This window comes from Ambystoma mexicanum, chromosome 14, assembly GCF_040938575.1.
Source record: "Ambystoma mexicanum isolate Mex_15411 chromosome 14, UKY_AmexF1_1, whole genome shotgun sequence".
Taxonomy (NCBI): domain Eukaryota; kingdom Metazoa; phylum Chordata; class Amphibia; order Caudata; family Ambystomatidae; genus Ambystoma; species Ambystoma mexicanum.
This window is the reverse complement of record NC_090940.1, coordinates 336108030-336123559: the sequence shown is the minus strand read 5'-3', so window position 1 is coordinate 336123559 and position 15530 is coordinate 336108030.

Below are 15530 nucleotides of genomic sequence, written 5' to 3'. Positions count from 1 at the left end.
TAAAATAAAATCACCATATGCTTATCTCATGCAAAGAGAATTATTGGGTCAATGGCTCGCCCTAGGCCAATGAGAGTTTGGTAGAAGAAGAGGCTGTCATCGGCGTAACCAAGCCATGAGATCGGCACACCATTGTTCTTAGGAGGGTATTGTCTAACTGCTTCTAAATATCTGGTCATGTCAGCTGTATAGATTGTATAGCAGGGGTGTGAATACACATTACTGCTCCAGGCCTGTATTAACTTCCACCGACCCTGCCACTCTAAATGTTGCCACTTTTGCCCTCAACCACTTTTCAATCCTGTTATTACAAGACGTTTGCCACTTATGAATGTTGCAGCTCTGAGATTGTGTCACACTTGCACTCTACCAAATTTAATTTTCCCAATTTTTGCCATCGTGAGACTTTACCACACTTGCATTTTGCCACTTTGAATTTTCCCAACTTGAGTTTTAACACTCTGGATTTTGCCATTTTTTGGTTCTGCAACACCTGCATTTTAACTATTTCAATTTTCCCAATGTGAGTTTTAACTCTGAATTTGCCATTGTGAGATTTTGCAACACTTGCATTTTGCCTCTTTGAATGTGCCCAATGTGAGTCTTAACACTTTGAATTTTGCCATTGCGAGATATTTGCCACTATGAATTCTGCCTTTTTTGCCACTGTGAGTTTCTGCCACTTTCACACTCTGCTGCTGTGTTGTTATCCATTTTATCATTTTGCCACTTTGAGATTCTGACAATTTCCCAATGTGCAGCTCTGAGGTTTTGCCACATAAGCACTTGGCTGCCGTTAGATTTGGAAAAACTTGCTTTTTGCCACTTTGAATTTTCCCAATGTGAGCTTTAACATTTTGAATATTGCTATTGTGAGATTTTGCGAGGAGTGACTGGAAAGTGTTATTTGGGCTGGGAACTCTTTACTGCTGCCGCAGCGTTGGATACCTGTTTACACGCAGTGTCATAGAAACAAAGGTTGTGCGCTGATTTCTTTTGGTCTTCCTCTATGCTTAAAGCTTAACCACCTCCCACCAGCCCGCCTCCAACCTATATATTTGACGTGCACCAGCACGCGCGCACCAAGGAGTGCCTGGATAGTGCTGTTTGGGCTGGGAACTCTCTACTGCTGCCACAGCATTGCATTTCTGTTTACATGCGGCGTCATAGAAACAAAAGGTATTACGCATACCACAGACTCGATAAACCAGTCTTCTATCAGCGCATCTTTGGACACTTATTTCCACGTGTTTATTCCACTTTTCCTCCAATTGTGCGCTGATTTCTTTTGGACCTCCTCTATGCTTAAAGCTTAACCCCGCCCACCACCCTGCCTCCAACCTATATATTTTACATGCATGTGCACCAGTGCGCACGCACCGAGGGTCTGAAAGTGAATTCCTAAGTTCTTTTAATAGATGTTCAGTCACCGAAAACTACATGTGTGTCATCTGATTGTATTTCAACTCAAGCAGATCATCTAAGTGGCTCGTATCTGAATACTCCTCCAGTATTTAGTACTGGTGAGGTCTCATTATTAGCAATGCATATGGATAAGTGGGATGGCAATTCTAATAAACTGACTGTCTCAGCATTTCAACAATTTGTGAGCTCGTCTGCTCTAATTAACGATAATTGTAATCCAGTGGTGGTAGCTATTAAGAACCTACAAGCTATGATGTGTATAGAATTTACCACTCAAACAAGGCACATGTTTCAGTAATAATTTGTCCTTGTTTGTCCTTGATTTCAGAAGACTAATATCTCCAACCTGTAATGGAACCGACTAGGCATGATGCATTTGGGCCCTCTTGAGAAGATAAAGGCCCCGCTATTGCCATGGATCCAGAAATAACTGAGAAAGGGGTGATGAGAGGCCCAGTTATAGACACTTATTCCATTGGTGATATCATGGGAAAAAATAAAAAAGCAAAACAAAACAAAAACAAAAAAACAGTAAGACTACCCGAGATAAGAGAACGCAAAATAAATCCTCTGGAAAATGTATGAGGAAACTGGGATGGTCTGACTGTCGAGACTATGTGGAGCCTCTTAGAAGAGGAGGATTTGCTCTGTGTGGGGGATGATAACCTTGATTTGGGTAGGGAACCCGCTTGTGAAAAGGGCACTTTAGGAGGATGTACCCTTAGAGAATATAAAGGATGGCACCTATGTTCCAACCAAAGGTAAACTTCCAGACGCCCTGAAAAACAAGAATAAACATCTACCCACAAATATGCGATCCTCCGAAATGGCAAAAAAGAATTTTCAAATCTTCAATTAAAAATCACCCATAACTTTAGGGGTCCCTTTAATTGAGGCAATTTTCAAGGGGGAAAGACCCACCTATGAGCCATCTTGTTTCTCCACTTAGTTCTAACATTGGGGTAACCTTTGATAAAAAATTCGATTAATTAGGTTTTTGGCTCCATTCCCTCTGAAAAAACTCTAACATAACTGTCCATTAGAAACATGATAAAGCAGATAGTTTTCGAGGATAAAGATAACAAATTAGCTTTTAATTCCTCAGACAAATTTCATCTTATGCCTGTTACTGAGGAGTCTTCTTCGCAGGTGATTGGTCTTGGCAGCAACTGTATGTTAGGTGACTCTACACTAGGCCCAGCAGACCTAGTAGGTTCCTCCTTAAATTATGTGCCAGCTCATGTTAATGCATTTTATGTGCTGGAGGGTCAATTGGTTGCTCCCCCAAAGAAGGAGGTTGATCATTCCCATTGCATTAGGATACCCCAATGGTATATTTAAACAACTCCCTCGGAGAAAAATGTGATATATCCTTTATTTAAAGATGCTTCTTTCCAGGACTAACCGAGTGCAACGCTGAAGTATATGTTCGATGTTGGGGGTCCAAGCTACATAAACAGAAATACTATATTAGCACTCTTTAATGAAATTCCCTCTTTAAGACTATTGACCTCTAAAGATATCATGCTTGTGGATTTCATTAATCTGAAACGATAGGACTATGTTCGACTGGTAATACCCTCCAAAATGTTCTACAAAAAACTCCTAAATTAATTAGAAAATCTTTTTAAAATGGGTTACGATTTAAGGCCATTTTTGACCAAAGTGATATCCATTGGTATAAATGATGGAATGAGAGGGATTGCTTCTAATATATCAGCTACTACCGATAGGTTGGGAACAGCGAAGGATGAATGTGTAGCTGGGAACGAAAAGGATAGTTGGAGGTGACTTGCTATGTCTATTAGAGATTCTATAGTACAGCTGAAGGAATTGGATGTGAAGCTTTTGTGATAGGCAGTATTTGACACTACTTTCGTGGAATCTACAGTGTTTTTCTTCCTTTTATACCAACATTACTTTGTGTAAACCCTACGTACACATTCTGTCTTTTGTCTTCAGGAAACATGGATCATGGGCCTCCCTATATTTGATGGTTATGAAATTGTAGTGGAACCAGTGCTAAAGGGTCCAAGGGGTCGCCCTGCTGGGCGTCTTTTGATGGTAGTTCAACAGGGGATGGGTATAGCCATTATTGATTATGTGATACCATGTAAAGGTGTTTTGTCAGCTTCAATCAATTGGTCTTCCCAACGTTAAAAATGTTCTTCTACTCAACATTTACTGTGGTCCCGATGGGAAGTTTCTACCCTTTTGAAGATTAACAAAAAAATGGAGGAATGCCTTTTGTTCCATTTGGGGGGTCAGGTGATAGTCACAGGGGACTTTAATGCGGACTGTTCCTGTTCGTTATCCCTCAACGAAGAAACGCTGTGGCAAGATACCCCTCTTCAACTATGTTTATGGGAGGACAAAGCCTGTGGGCTACAGATTAACTGGTCAAACTATAAATTAATTCAAGGCCTTATGTGGCATACTAACTTGGAGGGATGGGGCCTCACTCCACTAGTATTGAATGAAAGGAGCGACAGACATTGTTAAACGGGATATCATATTGTGCCTCCTTTATTGTATATATTGGCCTAAGCCCAGTCGCTCTGCGAAGAAAACCGCGTTGCAAAGTTCCGATCTTAGATCGACTTTGCCACCATTTTAGGTCCATCCGCCATTTTGACTTCTATTCTAAAGTGATTCTGTGTTCTAAAATGGTTGACAGTGGTTCCCGCTTGTAACTGAGCTGTCCTGAACCTTGTACGAAAGTTAATGTTCAAACTGTCCGTTGGCCGAATGTTTGGGTTGAGTAAAGAGACCTTGTCCCATGCCTGACTTGTAGACAGAGGATTGTCTGTGCCAACAAGTCAGATACGCGGACATACATCGACTACAATGTTATATAAATACTGAACGTGGACACTAGCTGAACTGCATTGTATAGGACATGTATTAAGGTTTATTGTTAAATCCGAGAATACACTGTTGCCATTGTAACTTGTTTATATATAAACTGAAGATGATCCACATGCATAGTTGGTCAGGCCAGAAGTTAACTCGGCACAAACTCTAAACCAAGTATTATTAACCTCTAGAGGGGCTGGACATTGTGATTGGAAATGTATAAAATGTACAACTGTTTAGAAGTCCAGTACCTCTCACTTCTCACACCGAAAGGGCTGGTATTCGCTGTGATGTACTGAGGGCCAGATAGCTATCTGATACTTTCTTTCTTTGTAAACTTTACAGTTTTAGAATAAAGATCTGTGAATCTTTATAAGCCAGTGTTTGGTGTATTTTACTTTTGGGGTACTCAGCTTCGATATTTCCTTTTGCTTTTACAGATGGTGCCCGAATAGGGGCCCTCAAGATTGATGCCATCTCGTTGAAGGTTGACGCGACTATCGTACAGGGATCGGACGGTGATAAAGGGAGCCCCTTTCTTGGATGAGACGCGATACCTCAGCATCGATGCACGACCCGAGCCCTGGATGGTGAGCACGCGGTCCGAGACGGCATCTTGACGAGGGTCCATATATCGAGGCAGGCAGATTTGCCGAAATCACCAACAATGTGGGACCTTTGTTAGTTCTTTGAAATCCGATCGGACCTTCTCAGGATTTGATCAGGTGAGTCGTGACCCGATTCTTAAGCATCCTGATCATTTGTTTTGCCGTTTTACACTTGCCAGTGCAATTATTGACCAGGTAACACCAGTATTCTGATATGCCTGGGAAATTGTCTGCCCCCTTCAGGGCGTTATTCCGCAGTGACAGACATTCTTTGGAATTTGGCCGACCGGTGCCAATGGAGGGTTCGCCGGCATGTACTATGTACTGTAAGCACGGCATTGGTAGTATAGTGTTTAATGATATTTGGCACAGACAAACTAGACATGCTTCAAAACTTTAGTGGCCAATCAATGGTAGTTTTGAAATTCCTCGTATTGAATACTTAGAATCCATATTATTAAACAAAAAGGCTAGACCTGCAGCATTTGATGTATTACAGAATTGGAAGAAAGAAGCTATGCAGCAACTTAAGAGTAGCGAAAAACATGTGCGCCGTCATATGACTAACGCCGAAAAAGCGTTGTTATATGATGAAAATAAACAGTCTGAGTCAGTTAGGAATATGGATAGGGCTTTTTCACCTGGTATCCAGAAAATGTATCCTTCTAAAGACTTTCATGTATCTGATGAGCTGATTGACAAACTTCTAAATGAACGAAGGCCTGGTGCCACTGCACCACCTCTGTATGTTCCTCTTCCTGCTGTTATTCCTCCTCCCGTAGCTCCTCTTACTCCTCCTATTGCTCCTCTTAATGTTCCTCTTCTTCAGGCTGTTGTTCCTCGTCTTGTTGTTGCTCCTCCACCGGCTCCTCCACCTTTGCCTGCTGCTACGGGTCCGGTGGGTTTGCCTGTTACACCAGTAACAGCACCTTCGTTACCGAATGTACAAGATTTGCCTACTCTCCCTCTTCCAAGTGGTTCTACACCGCTTGTAGTTGATCGGGGAGCGGGATCGAGGGTTGTAACTCGTAATACTGTGTCCCCAGAGAGAAAGCATGAATTGTCTGCATGGGCTAGACATTGCATGGAGAAGGGTGAACAAGATGATGTTTTTGCCATAGTCTATAATTTAGACAATTTTCCTGAGAAAAATGTTTTTATTGAAGGATTGGGAGTTCATTTACGTATAATGTGGAACAGATTAAATGATGTAGATCTCCCACAAGGGTTGAGGGATCTGAATGTTTTAGTATTTTATTTAGATACTGCGGAGTACGTCGAGAGGGTTTTTGAGTATAGAAGGGAGTTGGAAAGGATGCGGAATGAAGATGTAGATGGTGATAGTTTGGACACTATGTTAGTACAGAAACGTTTTTTTCCTTGTCGTAAATCGATAAATGAGGAAACACGAATTTGTACAAAAGATCTGATTAGGTGGATTTCAGACATGTCGAGAACTCCTGTTGAAGTATTTGACACGTATAGTCAGTATACGCCAGGGATGCAGAGGAAAGTGATACAGGTAATGGTAGAATACCTGCAGGATGAATGTATAAAAAGAAAGATTTGTTGTCCCGCAGAATTATTGAATATTTGTAAGAGAGCTTTTTCGTTTGACATTTTTTCAGCTGCTTTAGCGCTCGATCGAGCTTTGTTGCTCAGTAAGCGTTCGGAGTTGCCTACTTCGCAGTTGCCTATGAGAGAGGTTCCTCCGACATTTGTCCCAAAAGTTGAGATTCCTGTCGATCCTGGCATGGGTGCACCTGCTCAAGATATTTCTGCACATTATCAGGGTAATTCATAGAATTTCGCACAAAAGTGGCGCACACGGCTGATGCACAGAGTGTGCATGCTAATGTCTGCGCCAGCCGCGTGCGCTAAAATCGATATCCGCGCAAAGCGTATTCATGGATTTCAGCCTCCAAAACCAGCCGTGGCGCAGAGTGGTGCAGCGACCCTGCAGCTGCGCCAGTTACGCCCCCAAGAACGCCCTCGCGCAAGGAAAAGCCATCAAAATTCACAATTCATCGGAAAGGGCTGCGCTAACCCTGGACCAGTATACAGGGCTGCCAAACAGCAAACGGCGAGCGGGGAACGTGTGTTACTGGGGTGCGCGGGAAGTTCCACAAGCAATTTCTGCAGGGTACGTGTATTTCTGGGGTGCGGGGAAGTTCAACACGCGATTACAGCTGGGTACGTGTATTACAGGGGTGCGCGGGAAGTTCCACACGCGATTCCAGCAGGGTACGTGTATTATTGGGTTGCGGGGAACTTTTACATGCAATTTCAGCAAGACACCTGTATTACAGGGGTGCGCAGGAAGTTACACACGTGATTTCAGCAGGGTACCTACATTTCTGGGGTGCGGGGAAGTTCAACACGCGATTACAGTAGGGTACGTGTATTACAGGGGTGCACAGGAAGTTCCACACGCGATTCCAGCAGGGTACGTGTATTACTGGGGTGCAGGGAATTTTTACACGCGATTACAGCAGGGTACCAGTATTACTGGGGTGTGCGGGAAGTTCCACACGTGATTACAGCCGGGTACGTGTATTTCTAGGGCGCAGGGAACTCACTCCTGTCCCACCCATGTCCCCTTGCACCCCCACCCCCCAGCAGTGCAGGGCACCTGCCAGCAGGCCCCCACTCATGTCCCCTTGCACACCCAACCCCCAGCAGTCCGGGGCACCTGCCAGCAGGCCCCCACTCATGTCCCAATCATGTCCCCCTGCACCCCCACCCCCCAGCAGTGTGGGGCACCTGCCAGAAGGCCCCCACTCATGTCCCCTTGCACCCCACTCCCAGAAGTGCGGGGCACCTGCCAGCAGGCCCCCACTCATGTCCCACTCATGTCCCCCTGCACCCCCACCCCCCAGCAATGCAGGGCACCTGCCAGCAGGCCCCCACTCATGTCCCCTTGCACACCCACCCCCCAGCAGTGTGGGGCACCTGCCAGTAGGCCCCCACTCATGTCCCCAAGAACCCCCACCCCCCAGCAGTGCAGGTCACCTGCCAGCAGGCCCTGACACATGTCCCCCAGCCAACACGTCATCACAATCTAGATCCCTGGCCCTTATGGCCAGCCTCCACATGCCAAAGACCCACCCAAGTATTGCACCCACCCACATAGAAATGCCAATTACATGACACAACCCCAATGGCAAGTATATAAATGAAGACATGTCCCTCACACACACACAATGGGTGCAAGTGAATCTCAAAACCCATATCATGACATGCATTAAACCAATGAGATAATACAACACATCGAAGTTTGAAGAAAAAAAATGCATTGAAAGCAACATGAATGGAATTAAAATCAAACAAACGACAATGGAAATTTAAAAAGAAAAGCTGCATGTTTGTAAAATAATTAAAAACAACAAATCATAATCCAAAGGAAAGGTGTCCAAAGTCACAGTTCAAAAAATGAAATCCAAGGGAAAAAGAAAAGTGAAAACCATTGCTCCATGGGGAAATCCAAACAAAAAAGTAGAATCCAACAGTCAACTATACACAGATGAAGAATCCAGGGTCCATGATCCCAACTGAAGAAATGAAACCTATCAAAAACTCCTACCTAATTAAAAAACTATATACAAAAATGTGGTCCATTGTCCAGAAGGTCCAAAATAAAGAAAAAAACAAAGGAAACCTAATACTAACTAAATAACTATTTACAAGGGCAGCGGGCAAGTCCAACGGCTCACATGTTGATGTTCCGGGCCAGGGCATCATCGAACTCCTGCTCGATGTCCCAGACGCGGTCCTCTTCCATGGCCCTGAGGGTTCGCAGGGACGATGACATCTGAAACTCCAGGTCACTGCGAATGGTCTCGAGGCACTCGGCCCGCCTCAGGGCCCTACGCATGGAGTTCTCCTTCCTGACCATCGTGAGCCGTGCCTCTTCCGCCCGCTGCCGCTCCGCATCTATCGCATGGCCCAACCGCTGCCACACGGAAGACACTTCCCGTCCAGTGTCTTCCTGCCCTCTGGCCGATGCCTGCCCCTCCGATGTTGATGGCCCGAGCCATCATTGCTCCCACCTACAGCCTGCTCCTGCTGCTGCTGTCCATGTGCCCTGTCCGATGGTGCCTGCACATCCTCCATCTGCTGGTCTCCAGTTGTGGTGTCCACCCCTGCTGGTCCGCTGACTCCCGACTGTGGCAGGGATGTGAGCTCTACCAAGCTGGCTGTGTTGGTCTTGCCAGGTCCACAGGGGGCCTTGGTGGAATCTGGGCCGGAAGACGATGTGGAGAACGACTGGCCCATAGCCTCCACAGAGGAGGAGAGGTCCGCCAGAGTGCGCGTCACATGTAGGAACCCTCCGACTAGGGCCCCTCCCAACAGTGCAACGTCACGACGCTGCTCTTCATGATGGCGTGCGTTCTCCACCCAGGAAGAACGCACGTCATCACGAATGACACGCGTGCGCAACGCGAACCCACCAGGACGGATCCCACACGGTCACGGGACCCCTCGTCCGCAGGTAGTGGAGAGGCAGGTGCTATGGCACTCTCCCCTACCTGCGGACGGGCCTGGGACGGGGCCTCCCAGTTGGTGCATGATGGTGCAGTCACAGGGTCAAGGACAGCGACATGCACAGGCCCCTCCGCGGTGACCTGGGCTGCCTCCTGACCCTGGCCCTGGACTGCACCAGTGGTACTACCCCCACCAGGCCCAATGTGCGGCTCAGTAGCGGGCTCCTCCTCCTCTGTGGAGACCACCAACCTGGATGTCTCCACACCGTCTTCCACCATTGGAAGTCCCTGTGGGGGCTCACCCGGCCCTTCTGCCACAGCCGTTGAGGCAGACGCAGCACCAGCCCCCTCTCTCCCGGATGATGGTAATTCCTGGGAGGGTGGCTGGGCCTTGCGTCGCCGCCCAGTGGAGGCATCCCCGCCGCTTGGCTCCACAGCGCCATCTGCGCCCTCTTCTTCACTTGACGCTGCGTAGAGGGAGACATAGAACACAAGCATCAGGGTACAGTACTAAATACCCTAGACAGGAAGCAATAACACATGAGTGGCACTGTCAAATGTCACTTCCATCCTCTCATTCCACAACACATGGGTGAATGCACGCAACACACATGTAGAAACAGTCCGTGCGCCTGCAATCAACATCAACATCAACATCCATGTAGAAGTGCCTCTGTAAACCAAGATGTTGCCTTCAAAGTCACATGCATCCATGGCGTTTCAAACTCACACACACACTTCTCAGGCACACACGCACACATATGCACCATACATGTACATGACATCAGCACCCATTCCTCACCCCCCCTCCATGTCCAGGAACAGAGACAGCCATATATTCATGTGTGCATTCCACATAGAGCTCCCCATGTTGCTTCAAAACACATGCACCAACCATGTGGCTCACACATAACTGGCCTCACATGCATGACCATGATGTCCCTGCACACACACATATCCATACATGGCCTATGTCACACATACAGGCAAGCATCAGACTACCAGCACACTGCAACATGCACTGTCTCACACAGCAATGCTTGGCCACTTACTGCTCAACTCCAGACGGGTCTGCCTCTGAAGGATCTGGGCGTGGAGCACTGGGCCAATGCGTTCCAGGACCCTCATCTGGATGGCACTCAGGCGTGCCCGGCCCCCATCCGCGAGGCGCCGGTCCTTGTGGAGGGTCCTGGACCTGAAGTCGTCCCAGCGCTTCTTGACGTGCTTGATGTCGCGGGTTGCCACCCCCTCCGTGTTGATGGCAACCACTACGTCGTCCCAGATCCTCTTCCGTCCGTCCTTGTTGGCACGTGATGTTCTGAAGAGGGCATCATAATGCCCCAGGAAATGCTCCACCAGGACACCAACTTCGGTGGCAGTGAAGCTGGTGGCCCTCTGCCTCTCTGGCTGGGGGTTGCCAGTGGTGTCAGATGGTGTAGTGCCCGACATGACAACCCCAGAGGCAGGAGTGGGTGGGCAATTGGGTCCTGGGGCTGGGCTGTGGAGCGATGAAATCCCAGTCGGGAGTCTTCTGTTCCAGCAGGGATGGACACAATAACTGGACCCCTGCAGATGGCTGACGTGCAGTCACCAAATAGCAGGGCACGTGGGCAGCAGGCAGACAGGCAGCAGCAGATGGCTGGTGGGAGCGTGCTCGGGGCTCTGGGGGGCAGTAATTCGGCCTTCTGGGCAGGAGCGTGGTCTTCCGTGTGTTTTCGCGTGGCCAGCTTGATACGGAGTGATTTGGCATGGGAAATTCTTGGACGTCAGTGTGTAATTCGAGGAAAGGCCCTTAGCGCGTAAGCGCGACAGCACACGTACGCGATATCATTGGACCAAAGGCCCTTAGCGTGTAGGCGCGTCAGCACACATACGCGATATCATTTGACCATAGGCCTTAGCGCGTAGGCGCGTCTGTGATGTATTGGGCACGGGCGTTGCCCTTTCGCGTGTAAAACTTGCCGTGCACCCCTGAAATTCACGTACTTCCTCGACCAGGGCCCATTCGTGTGTGAAACTTCACGCGAACACCGTAATACACGTACCCTGCTGAAATCACGTGTGAAACTTCCCGCGAGCCCCCGAAATACACGCTATTTTTGACACAGCGGGTGTCCGTGTTTGTTGCGTACCTCTTTGCACGTCATTTGTCATAGAGGGCCACAGTGTGGGACATTCATCGGAGCTGTATATACGGCTTTTTGTTGGTGCACATTTTTTTAATGCGCAGGGACCCTACGCCTGCCTTCATGTGGTGGACATGTGTTGATGTACATAGTTGACTTTTGGTTTGTGTTGTGGGATCGCCATTTCACTGCTGGGGGGTGGGGGTGCAAGGGGACATGTGTGGGAGCCTGCTGGCAGGTGTCCCGCACTGCTGGGGTGCGGGGGTGCAGGGGGACATGAGTGGGGGCCTGCTGGCAGGTGCCCCGCACTGCTGGGGGGTGGGGGTGCAAGGGGACATGAGTGGGGGCCTGCTGGCAGGTGCCCCGCACTGGTGGGGGGTGGGGGTGCAGGGGACATGAGTGGGACATGAGTGGGGGCCTGCTGGCAGGTGCCCCGCACTGGTGGGGGGTGGGGGTGCAGGGGGACATGAGTGGGACATAAGTGGGGGCCTGCTGGCAGGTGCCCCGCACTGCTGGGGGGTGGGGGTGCAAGGGGGCATGAGTGGGGGCCTGCTGGCAGGTGCCCCACACTGCTGGGGGGTGAGGGTGCAAGGGGACATGAGTGGGGGCCTGCTGGCAGGTGCCCTGCACTGCTGGAGGTGGGGGTGCAGGGGGACATGAGTGGGACATGAGTGGGGGCCTGCTGCAGGTGCCCCGCACTGCTGGGGGGTGGGGGTGCAAGGGGACATGAGTGGGGGCCTGCTGGCAGGTGCCCCGCACTGGTGGGGGGTGAGGGTTCAGGGGGACATGAGTGGGACATGAGTGGGGGCCTGCTGGCAGGTGCCCCGCACTGCTGGGGGTGGGGGCGCAGGGGGACATGAGTGGGACATGAGTGGGGGCCTGCTGGCAGGTACCCCGCACTGCTTGGGGGTGGGGGTGCAAGGGGACATGAGTGGGACATGAGTGTGGGCCTGCTGGCAGGTGCCCCGCACTGCTGGGGGGTGGGGGTGGAGTGGGTCATGCGTTGGCGATCAGTACTAGTAGTGGTGCAAGCTGACATGTGGCTTGCCTGGGGGGCATGCCCATGGTGGATGGGCTGCCTGCGGAACATGATGTCCCCTGTGGTGTGGGCTGCCTGCAGGGGCCGTGGAGGGTGTATAGGGAACACCTGGGAGGACCCACACTGCCAATTCACATGTAGGACTCCCCTGCACCCCAGATATACACATACCCCACTCGCACAGGGCCTGTCGCGTGTGATAATTTCCACGCACCCCCGAAATACATGTACCCCGCTTGACCAACGCCAATCACATGTGAAACTTCCCGCGCACCCCAGATTTTCACGTACCCAGCCCAATCGCGTGTGAAACTTCATGCGAACCCCAGGAATACACGCACCCCACTCGCACAGGGCCTATCGCGTTTGAAACTTCCCGCGAACCCCTGGAATACACGTATCCCGCTCCCCCAGGCACGATCGCGTGTGGAACTTCACGCGCACCCCTGAAATACAGTACCCCGCTCCCCCATGCCCGATCGTGTGTGTGAACACCATTAAACCATCTATTCCCGATATTAGGAAGAATCCAACAGGGTTCTACAAAGAAATAGAGTCTGTCTTGCAATCATCAGTATTTACCTTAAGCGATATTGACTTGTTATTTCCTGTACTCCTGCCTATTGACTTGTGGAAGCAAATTAGGACTGTAGATGATGTACCAGGGTTAGGAGATACATGGGATAACATGGTTAGATTAGATAGAGAAAGGCCAGCTGGCGAGAGACCACCACAGGTAATATTGACTTTGCCTGATAGAATAGTTACAAAGTTAAAAGCTATAATTCCTGAAAGAAGGATTATTTGGGACAAGCTTACTGCCTGTGTCCAAGGGAATTCTGAGGGTGCTACCGAGTGCTTCATTCGGTTCGAACAAGTATTCTCAGATTTCAGTGGACAAGATTTGAGCACAGAGTCTGGGAAACGACTATTCGTGGACACATTTGTGCGTGGATTGCTGCCTAACATCCAGTCACAAATCAAGTCCTCAGAGAGCGCTTGGTGAGCATAGTCTCAGTCAGAAGTATTGCATATAGCTCAGTACTATGAGAATCGTGTCAATAACGAAAAAGAAGGAGTTGAAAAGAGAAAAGGAGACTTAAAAACAAAAGTTCTATTTCAGCAAATTGTTAGAGGCCCTAGAGGGGGTAATTCGCAATTTAGGGGTCAGTGTGTTCCGCAGGGAAATGCGCCATTGGGTCCTGTAAACATAAACCAGTGTGCTTATTGCCGACAAGAGGGTCATTGGCATGCACAATGCCCGATCCTCCAGCAGAGGTCGAATAATGCATTTGATAATATGGGTAGACGATCCAGAGGCCGCCCTGGGGCAGGGGGTCCTGGTAGAAGTCAGTTTTTGCAGGATTCACAGCAACCTTTTTCACAGGACAATCAGGCACCAAGTGTGGGTAATAGAAAAATTTTTCATCATCCTTCTGCTGCTTACCTCTCTGAAGAACTTCCTTTTGACAACTTTTTGTTTCGCTAGGATTGCCCGAAGCAGGGTTTGGAACCAACGGCTATTCCCGTTAATCAGAAAGGTCCTAATGTTGAGATGATAGTGGGAAATAGGAAACATCTATTCTTGATAGATACAGGAGCACAGAAGTGTTCCATTGACCATTCACGGGTTCCAAACATTCCACTGTCAGGGCAAACCAATGTTTCTGTAGGGTTTTCTGGCACACCAGTTGTCTGTCCGGTTTCTTTGCCGGTACCTATTACCTTGGATCCATTTACGGACCACTGTCCATTCCTTTTAACTTTGAATTACGGAGAGAATTTGTTGGGGTTGAATCTGTTGAAAGAATTAAATGCGGTCATTCATTGTTGTTCTGATGGAGTGCGTTTGACGATTTCACCACAGCAACTTTCTGTCTCTCAATTCTTGACCAGACCTTTGCCGCCGGAATTCAGTAATGTTCCGGAGTGTTTATGAGCAATTGATGATAATGATGTCGGTGTTTGCAAATTGAGCCCGTTAAGATTATTTTGAAACATGGAGTAAAGTTGCCACGTATTCCCCAGTATAAGATCTCGGTCGATGGGGAGCAAGCTTTGAAATGCATAGTCTCCGATTTTGTGCATCGTGGGGTAATTGAGGAAATTGCAGGTTGTTTGTGCAATTTTCCGATTTTGCCCGTGTACAAAAAAGGTGATAATGCAATTCCTTTCCGTTTCATTATTGATTTACGTGCCATCAATAAGATCGTTGCTCCACAATTTCCCATTGTGCCTGATGTGACGACAATATTAACTATGATTCTGGCTTCAGTTACTCACTTTAGTGTTGTGGATCTAAAGAATGCCTTCTTTAGTATTCCTATACACAAAGACAGTAGATACTTGTTCGTGTTGATGGGGGGGCACTCCTTTACCTTTACCCGTGCTCCGCAAGGTTACACAGAGAGTCCTAGCATCTACCGTAGGGCTTTGAAAGAGCAGCTTGATTCACTCGAGTTGCCCACTACTTGTACACTGCTTCAGTATGTAGACGATGTACTCTTAGCTGCTGACTAAGAGAGCGCCTGTAAGGAGGGCACCGTGTTGTTGCTTATCCGCCTAGCACGACATGGACACAAAGCTTCACTTAAAAAGTTTCAGTATTGTCGACAGGAGGTCGCCTATTTAGGCTATCTTCTGTCAAAGAAGGGAAGAAGGGAAGAAGGTTGATGCCGGAGCGGATAAAAATCATTTCTAAAATGTCTGTCCAAAATACACAGAAGGAAGTCAGAGCCTTGATAGTAATGGCTTCTTACTGTGGGCAGTGGATCCCAAACCTCTCGTTAACGATTAAACCAATGTTGGCTTTGACGAAGAAGGGCATTTCTTCGCCATTGCCGTGGAACTTGGAACACCAGCAAGCGTTTTATCTGCTCAAGACTGCACTGTGTTCAGCACCAGTTTTGGGCACACCAAATTATGAAAAGGCATTTGTGTTGTATGTGCATGAACGTGATGGATGTGCTTTGGCTGTATTAACGCGGGAACA